At 46.4% G+C, this 10,245-nt stretch overlaps 1 protein-coding gene across 1 annotated transcript in view; it reads left to right on the forward strand.

The window, feature by feature from the left end:
• NRTN (neurturin) overlaps nt 1-10,245 on the forward strand; it is a 124,893-nt gene that overhangs the window by 87,741 nt on the left and 26,907 nt on the right. The gene's annotated exons all lie outside the window — the stretch shown is intronic.

Genomic DNA, 10,245 nt, shown 5'->3' on the forward strand with positions numbered 1-10,245 from the left:
CCGTCGTCCCCTTCTCCTTGTGCCCTCCATCTTTCCCAACATCAGGGTCTTTTCCAGGGAGTCTTCTCTTCTCCTGAGGTGGCCAAAGTCTTGGAGCCTCAGCTTCAGGATCTGTCCTTCCAGTGAGCACTCAGGGCTGATTTCCTTCCAAATGGAGAGGTTTGATCTTCTTGCAGTCCATGGGACTCTCAAGAGTCTCCTCCAGCACCACAATCCAAAAGCATCAATTCTTCGGCGATCAGCCTTCTTTATGGTCCAGCTTTCACTTGATGTGCTTATCCTCTTCCTTTGTTCGTCATTTGACTATTGCGACTATTGCGGTCCAGAACTGCAGGGAATAATACATCTGGCCTCAAAAGCTTCGTGGCCAAGCCAGCAAACATACTATAAATTACAGCAACATGCTTAAAGAGAGATGCCGGTTTTCCGTTGCAAGATTTTATAGACTTGCTCCAACCTCAGCTGGAACTGGAAGCCTGTGTTTGCCTCTCTTCCAGCAATGTTTTCAGAGACACGCAAACACACATAACACAGACACACACATATGGTGGTAAATCTTAAGATTGCTTTGATAGATTTTGTAATCACTCCATTAGTGGCTCGTTTGGGAACGGTTCAAGGAAGAGCTTTTTTATAATCCGTATCAAATAACTCCAGAATAAGGAAGCCATATTCTTGGGATAGCCAAGTGGAATTTTCTCCTTTACAATCCTTGACAGTTCCTCTATTTTAGGGGCAAGGAAGATCAGACAAGGGAGCCAAATGGGGCCTTCTGGACCCGTGTCCCTGACCATTGGGACTCTGCCCCAGGCCTCTTCCCTTCCCATACCGAGCCCAACAGATGACACTTTTGTCCATGTTCTGGGAGGAGCCACCACTGAGAAGGCCCTCTGCCACATTCCCACCTGGTGGGACCAAGACCCAAGCTGTCTGTCCTATTCTTTTGTATTACTAAAGCATATATTATTATTATTATTATTATTATTATTATTATTATTATTATTACCCCGCCCATCTGGCTGGGTTTCCCCAGCCACTCTGGGCGGCTCCCAACAGAACATTAAAAACACGCTAAAACACCAAACATTGTAAACTTCCCTAAACAGGGCTGCCTTCAGATGTCTTCTAAAAGTCAGTTGTTTATTTCCTTGACATCTGATGGGAGGGCATTCCACAGGGCGGGCGCCACCACCAAGAAGGCCCTCTGCTTGGTTCCCTGTAACCTCACTTCTCACAGGGAGGGAACTGCCAGAAGGCCCTCGGTGCTGGACCTCAATGTCTGGGTAGAACGATGGGGGTGGAGACGCTCCTTCAGGTATACTGGACCGAGGCCGTTTAGGGCTTTAAAGGTCAGCACCAACACTTTGAATTGTGCTCGGAAACGTCCTGGGAGCCAATGTAGGTCTTTCAGGACCAGTGTTATATAGTCTCGGTGGCCGCTCCCAGTCACCAGAGTAGCTGCTGCATTTGTGCTATACCTTCCCGAGTTCCATGTTTTAGAAAAATTCTGTACAGTGGTACCTCTGGTTACAGACGCTTCAGGTTACAGACTCCACTAAACCAGAAATAGTACCTCGGGTTAAGAACTTTGCTTCAGGATGAGAACAGAAATTGTGCAGTGGCAGTGGGAGGCCCCATTAGCTAAAGTGGTAAAGGTAAAGGGACCCCTGACCATTAGGTCCAGTTGTGGCCAACTCTGGGGTTGCGGAGCTCATCTCGCTTTACTGGCCAAGAGAGCTGGCGTACAGCTTCCGGGTCATGTGGCCAGAATGACTAAGCCGCTTCTGGTGAACCAGAGCAGCGCACGGAAGCGCCATTTACCTTCCCACCAGAGCGGTACCTATTTATCTACTTGCACTTTGACGTGCTTTCGAACTGCTAGGTTGGCAGGAGCAGGGAGCGAGCAACAGGAGCTCACCCCGTCACAGGGATTCGAACCGCTGACCTTCTGATTGGCAAGTCCTAGGCTCTCTGGTTTAACCCACAGCGCCACCCAGCTAAAGTGGTACCTCAGGTTAAAAGCAGTTTCAGGTTAAGAACGGACCTCAGTTTCAGGTTAAGAACGGAATTAATTTCTTAACCCGAGGTACCACTGTATTTAGTTTCGTAACTGACTCTGCAAGCAGAAAACCGTATAACACGGGGAAAACAGGCTGTGCAGGAATACCCACGGAGACAGGGAATCTCTGAGAAAATTCTTGATTTGCCTGTTCTCGGCACAGCTGGTCTGTTGCTGGTCTCTCAGCCTTTTCCGAATCTCCCCCCAAGGCCCGGTGCTCATGCCACCTTCTCCAGGAAATCGGAGAGCGATGAGGAATGCGCCATAAACTGAGAAAGGGGTGATACATCTTCTTGACTGCATCTTTCAAGGCGGGCTCCGTGCATGGCGGGAAAAGGCGGGGGGAGGACGGACCGCCCCACAGCAGCTAAGCACCCCACAGATGCAGGGGGGCCTCTTTGTTGCTGTTGTTAGTAATATTGTCAAGTGGATTTAGTGGCAGCTTAGCAGCGGACCTCCGCCGTCCTCCCCAGATGCAGCCAGGGGAACTGGCCCATCTCAAGGAGCAGCTGTACAACTCCAGTGCCCACCCACCAGTTTGCGTCCAACTCCAAAACCAGCGAGAGGAGGAGGAGGAGAGCTCCTTCCCTCTTGCCCTTTGGCTCCCTCTTCCATGACGAACCGTAAAAAAGAGGCCGTGGAAGTCTGAAAAATTCATTTTGATTGGCACTAGGGCATGGAAAAACTCCATAAATAGCAGAGCTCTTGGAAGGGAAGCTACAAGCTCTTTTATTTTATTTTTTGGTTGTTGTTGTTTTTCCTTTTTTTGTTTAAAGCCGCGGCAAATTGGCCCGCGTGTTTACACGTCCTCTAATGAGACGAAAGGAATCGCAGGCTCTTTGGTTTTTCCAGACCCCGGGTCCCAAAGCGCTGAGGATTTCAGGCAGGCCTCAGATCTGCTTTCTGAGATGAGGATCTGCGGTAGGGCAGGCTTCAAAACGTGGACACGTCGGGACACAGACAAGCAACAAACAGAAATTCAGTTTCCCCCCTCCCAGTCCCCTGGATTGTATGTGTGATGCAGGCAGGTAAGCACGCCAGGTGGGGGGTTTGAGGGGTCTTCAGCACCCCCAAAATTTACAAGGAGGGGGCTGGACTCCCCCCCAAATCCCGTGGCCCTGCTCCTCCTCCGCCTCTCTACAATGGGGGGGGGGGGCCAGGTTGGTGGCCTTGCATGCAGGACTCAGAAGTTGACTAGCTGTGTGATTTATAGGTGGTACCTGACACCAGTCAAGCTTGCAAAAATTTATCATTTGCCTGACAATAAATGTTGGAAATGTAAAGAGGTTGAAGGTACATTCTTTCACCTTTGGTGGACATGCCCAAAGATTAAGACCTTTTGGGAGATGATATATAATGAAATGAAAAAGGTATTTAAATATACCTTCCAGAAGAAACCAGAGGCCTTTCTCTTGGGCATGGTCGGCCAATTGGTGCGAAAGGAGGATAGAACTTTTTTCATGTACGCCACAACAGCAGCAAGAATACTCATCGCGAAGTATTGGAAAACACAAGATTTACCCACCCGGGAAGAATGGCTGATGAAGCTGATGGACTATATGGAACTGGCTGAGATGACTGGCAGAATCCGAGACCAAGGAGAAGAGTTGGTGGAAGAAGAGTGGAAGAAATTTAAAGTTTATCTTCAGAAATATTGCAAAATTGAGGAATGTTAGAAAGATGTTGGGGGGGGGGAATTATGTGGTTTTAGCAGAAAGGATATAAAGGATTAAGTAAAAATGAATTGGCGAAAGAGAGAAGGTAAAATTACAATATGCTAAGATAAATTATTAGGATAAAAACAAAGTTGGAAGGATTTGCTGGAATATTTAATTGAATTAGAATACAAAAACAGGAGGCGTGAGGAGGTCACGGAAATAAGTAAATGAGAGACAGGACATGGAAAGATTGAAATGTTTTTACTGTTTTTTATTATTATTATTCTTTTTTTGTATTTTCTATCCCTTTTGTGTTTTTTTGTGGGTTTTTCTGTCTTTTTTCATATCTGTAATTCTGTTGAAATTTCAAAAAATAGTATTAAAAAAAGTTGACTAGCTGTGGCAGCGAGAATATTACTGGCACAAAAATGGAAGCAAGAAGAATTACCGACGAAAGAAGAATGGAGGATGAAATGGATGGATTATGCAGAACTTGACAAATTAACAGGAAGGATTTGAAACCAGAGATTCTTAGAAGACTGGAGTAAATATACAAACTATTTGGAAAGTAATCGTAACGAACAGATCACACCAGTAGGACTGCAAGAAGTTTTGTAAGGAGGATTATATGAAATATTGCAAGAAAGACTATGAGGAGAATTATTAGTTAATGACAATTAAGAGGAATAGTGAAATTAAGAAATGCAGAATAAGTGATAAAGAACGGAAAATCATCAGAGGTGTTGACGAAAGTCTAAAATATTGCATAAGATGAAAAGTTATGTTATATGACTGTTGGAAATGATATGTTTAAAAAACCAATAAAAATGTATATCTATAAAGAGAGAGAAATTGATTAGCTGTATTTATTCAGCGTGGTGTGGTGGTTAAGAGCGGTGGACTCGTAATATGGTGAACCGGGTTCGATTCCCCTCTCCTCCACATGCAGCTGCTGGGTGACCTTGGGCTAGACACACTTCCCTGAAGTCTCTCAGCCTCACTCACCTCACAGAGTGTTTGTTGTCGGGGAGGAAGGGAAAGGAGAATGTGAGCCGCTTTGAGACTCCTTCGGGTAGTGATAAGACAAACCTAGACAGCATCTTAAAAAGCAGAGACATCACCTTGCCAACAAAGGTCCGTACAGTTAAAGCTATGGTTTTCCCATAGCCGATTAAAAAGGTCGGCGGTTCGAATTCCTGCAAGAGGGTGAGCTCCTGTTGCTCAGTCCCAGCTCCGGCCAACCTAGCAGTTCGAAAGCACGCCAGTGCAAGTAGATAAATAGGTACCACTGTGGCAGGAAGGTAAACAGTGTTTCCTTGCAATCTGGCTTCCGTCATGGTGTCCGGTTGCGCCAGAAGCAGTTTAGTCCTGCTGGCCACATGACCCAGAAAGCTATGTGTGGACAAACGCCGCTCCCTTGGCGTGAAAGCGAGATGAGCGCCACAACCCCATAGTCGCCCTTGACTGGACTTAACCGTCCAGGGGTCCTTTACCTTTACCTTTTGCACATTCTCAAGAGCGCTCTCTATTATTCCTTTGAAGGTTCTCCGGCTCACAGACACAAGGATGGGAAGTGAAAACGTAAGGGATTACAGTGGTACCTCGGATTACAGACACTTCAGGTTACACACGCTTCGGGTTACAGACTCCGCTAACCCAGAAATAGTACCTCGGGTTAAGAACTTTGCTTCAGGATGAGAACAGAAATCGTGCAGCGGCGGCAGCGGGAGGCCCCATTAGCTAAAGTGGTACCTTAGGTTAAGAACAGTTTCAGGTTAAGAACCGACTTCCAGAACGGATTAAGTTCTTAACCCGAGGTACCACTATATTATGCTGAAAGTGAAATGAATAATGTCAGGTTTTGAGTAAGAAAACTAAAAATTCTTTTGGAAAGGACTCTGGCCATGCCACGCCTCCTCTCCTCAAGCCACGCCCCTCAACAGTGTGGCTCCGCCCCCACTTTGAGAGCCGTCGTCTCCGAACTGCAATAATCGTTTCTTGCAATGTTACGTCTTCCATGCCTGGATGTTGCGTGAGCAGAACTCTCCGGCTTTCTCAGGGCTCACTCTGCCCGCTATTCGAGTCACGCCCATCGCTCTGCCCATTTTCGCCAGTAGCCTTGCCCCTCCACCACCACGGAGCCCCTCTGAAGTCGCCCCCCGAGGAATGCAAAGCCTCCCACCCAAGCTGGGAGGTAAAAAAAAAAATATTCCATTGCCTGGAAGCAAAACCCATCTCTCTCCCCCCCCCCCGCTTCCAGCCTCTTCCTTTTGCTCATCTGCAAACATCTGCAGCCTAAATCATAAATTAATCTGACTAAAACACAAGTTAATAGACTTGCGGAGACCCCCGGATTCTGATCTTGACGGATTAGAGTGGAGAGGAAGGATCCGAAAGTATATTTCTCAGCCCTTTGCTCAATGGGACGACTCTGAGAAAAAGTCTGTGCGTTCCGAGTCGGTAACGAGTTCCAGATTTTTTGTTTGGGGGGGGGGAACGCGCTTGTCAGCTGCTTTGCATTATTTATAGATCCCTTGTGGTCATCGGGAAATGATGGGGTGGAGAGGAGAGGAGTAGGGTCTCATCACTCCGGACTCAAGGCAGCCTGCCCCCCGGGGATACGTTACAAGTTTCGTTCACAATTTTTCAAACAAAGCCCCCCCCTCTCTGAGTATTCTGTTTCCAGGTCTGAAGTAAGAAGCAATTATGGTCCGTCCCTTCCTTAAGGCAAGGTTGTAGATTTACAGTGCCTGGGGGGGGGGGCAGGGGTTGCTGGGAGCCCGAAGCCGATTAACACCCCTTTTTTTGCAAAAGAATAAAAAAAATAACGGGGGAGGTCGTGTACAAATTCACAGCGTGAGGTTTGAAATCTGAAGGGCCGAGGTAACGCTCTCGCATCTCTGCACGGTGGGGTTGTGACATGATTTGTGGGGAAGGGTACATTTATATTTACAGTGAAGGGGGGGAAGTATTTGATCCCCTGCTTAATTTGCCCGTTTGCCCTCTGACGAAGAAATGACCAGTCCATAATTTTACAGTGGTACCTCGGGTTAAGTACTTAATTCGTTCCAGAGGTCCGTACTTAACCTGAAACTGTTCTTAACCTGAAGCACCACTTTAGCTAATGGGGCCTCCCGCTGCCGCCGGAGCATGATTTGTGTTCTCATCCTGAAGCAAAGTGCTTAACCTGAAGCACTATTTCTGGGTTAGAGGAGTCTGTAACCTGAAGCGTATGTAACCCGAGGTACCACTGTAATGGTAATATAATAAAATAAAATAACAATAATAACAATAATAACAATAATAATAACAATAACAACAATAACAATAATACTAATACTACTACTACTACTAATAATAATAATAATAATTTATTATTCATACCCCGCCCATCTGGCTGGGTTTCCCCAGCCACTCTGGGCGGCTTCCAACAAAACACTAAAATACAACAACCTATTAAACATTAAAATCTTCCCTAAACAGGGCTGCCTTCAGATGTCTTCTAAAAGTCAGGTAGTTGTTTATTTCTTTGACATCTGATGGGAGGGCGTTCCACAGGGCAGGCGCCACCACCGAGAAGGCCCTCTGCCTGGTTCCCTGTAACCTCACTTCTCGCAGCGAGGGAACCGCCAGAAGGCCCTCGGAGCTGGATCTCAGTGTCTGGGCTGAACAATGGAGGTGGAGACGCTCCTTCAGGTATACTGGACTGAGGCCGTTTATTGTAGCTGTGAGAGACAAAATAACAACAGGGGGGGGGGAAACCCAGAAACCCAGAAGACAAAAGTCAGAGATTCTGTCTCTCACAGCTACAATAAATCTACCATTTAAGTTACGGACTGGTCATTTCTTCGTCAGAGGGCAAACGGGCAAATTTAGCAGGGGACCGAATACTTATTTCCCTCACTGTACAGTGGTACCTCGGGTTACATACGCTTCAGGTTACATACACTTCAGGTTACATACTCCGCTAATCCAGAAATAGTGTTACAGTTTAAGAACTTTGCTTCAGGATGAGAACAGAAATCGTGCAGCGGCGGCGCGGCAGCAGCAAGAGGCCCCATTAGCTAAAGTGGTGCTTCAGGTTAAGAACGGACCTCTGGAACGAATTAAATACTTAACCTGGGGTACCACTCTATTTGGTTTTGTCATCATTGAAGTCAGGGGAGAGGGGTTACAATGGCAGCCAGTCTCTCCCCCTTCTCCAGCGATTCCTGGCTCTAAAGTGGCCTAAACGGTTTTCAGCGTCAGCAATACGGCTCAAAATAGAATCGCGGAATCGTAGACTTGGAAGGGGTCCCCAGAGCCATCTAGTCCAACCCCCCTGCAATGCAGGAATCTCAACTGAAGCATGCATGGCAGATGGCCGTCCGAATAACACCAGCCAAGTCTTCATTCATGCATTCCTTTATTTCCTCGCTCGTCCGCCGTGTTTTATCTTCCGCCAGAAAGCATCTGAAGAACCGCTTGCCTATAGGGAAAACAACACAGTCCCTACCTTTCGGGCTTACCAAAAAAAAAATAAAATAAAAATGGTACAGCACAAAAGGAAAAAGGATTGGAGAGGGAAGAGGAAAGAAAGCAAACTCGGGTGCCACGTTCTGAACACTGCAGGGTTCTCATTACGCTTTTGTTGACCAAACCCTGAATTGATTGATACAGGTCACTGTATTGCTGGCTGGTTGCAGCAGCCAAAAACCTACATTTTTCTGGCTCGTGTTTTCTGCCCCTTGACCCATAAGTCTGTTGACCCGTCGCGTCGTTGCATTAATCCACCTGAAAACCCCATTTAAATTGACTCCCGACCCCACAAACACTTTGTCTTCATTTTTAACGGAGCAATTTCCTGTTAGAGAAAGCCGGTTTGAACTCAATCATCACGGATCCTAAAATTAAAAAGGGGAATGGGGAGGGTGAGGGGTCGAATCCTATTCCATCCCTCCCACCCCCCTTTCCACTCAAATTTTCTTCCTTAGGAAGAATTTCCCCATGCGCCAACCCGTCAAGAGATCTAGTTACTTCTGAGCGATGCTTGGAGGGGCTTTGTGGTCAACAGATACCTCCGACTTGGGTGTTGCCATGGTGATAAATACATGCGATCCCATCTTTCCTTCCTCACCGCCCCCCCCACCCAATTTGCCAGAGTAATCTCATTGTCCACAGATATTCTTGGAAGGGAATTCTCACGCTGCAAGAAGGCAGATGGCCGTGAAGTCCGCCCTCCTTGATTTCCTCACCTGGGCGATGAATTTTATGGCTGCTGGCGCGAGTACAAAGAACGGCCGCGACGCTCCGTGGTGCTTGGTTACAGCCTGAATGAAATATTTCGGGAGGGAGGGAAAGCAGGGGGAAGCGGGGGGTAGTGGAAGGAAATGGGCGAAAATAGACACAAGGCCCAGCTGGGGCTGTTGGTTTATTTTTATTTTCCCCCAATAATGTTTATTAAACTTCATACAAAAACATAACTTTTAACAAACAGAAAAATAAAAAAAAACAATAATAAAGGAAAAATAAAAAAGAAAAGAAAAGAAAAAAAAGTATTTCAAACCTCATATATATACCACCACATACAATAAGACTTGGTTAATTAATTAAAATCCAACTTCATAAACATATTACTTGACTTCCTCTAATCTCTTCCAACCGAATTTCCACGTAATTAAATGTAGCAGTTTCCAATATCATTATTCCATATAACAATATTCCGGTCATAATCGAATTTCCTAACTTTTCTTATCATACTTTTTTCTTATTTATTTATTTAATCCTAATCTAATCCTAGGCCTAATTAGATATTTCAAGTGGTTACAAATCTTTAATATTGCAATATTTATTCAAACAGTCTTTAAATTTCATCCAATCTTCTTGATATTGGATGAAACAGCTGGGGCTGTTGGTTTAGACCAGGCATAGGCCAACTCGGCCCTCCAGATGTTTTCGGCCTACAACTCCCATGATCCCTTGTTAACAGGACCAGTGGTCGGGGATGATGGGAACTGTAGTCCCAAAACATCTGGAGGGCCGAATTGGCCTATGCCTGCTTTAGAGCTGCAGGACAGCACCTCATATGAGTTAATCTTCATTTCTTGGGAATGGAATACAAAGCACAGCTACAGAATATCCTCCAACATTTCTCCAATGAAAAGAGGGACACCCGATTCCATCATCATATTTTTATTTTTGTTCCCTGCCCATCTGACTGGGTTGCTCCAGACATTCCAGATCCAACCGCCAGCAACAGTGGGCAAAGCACGCCTTGGAGGCCATATCTTCTGCCCCATGCATCCTGCCGCCTGAGGCAGTCACCTCGCCTCGCCTCTTGGGTGGGCCGGCACTGACTGCTGGGATATGTGGCCCCTGGAAGATCGCTCTATAGGCCGAGGGAGCTGGCGTTTTTCCGGGTCATGTGGCCTGCATGACTAAGCCACTTCTGGCAAACCAGAGCAATACACAGAAACGGCATTTACCTTCCCACCAGAGTGGTACCTATTTATCTACTTGCACTGGCGTGCTTTCGAACTGCTAGGTTAG

The sequence above is a fragment of the Podarcis gaigeae genome, assembly GCF_964106915.1.
Source record: "Podarcis gaigeae genome assembly, chromosome: 18".
Taxonomy (NCBI): Eukaryota; Metazoa; Chordata; class Lepidosauria; order Squamata; family Lacertidae; genus Podarcis; species Podarcis gaigeae.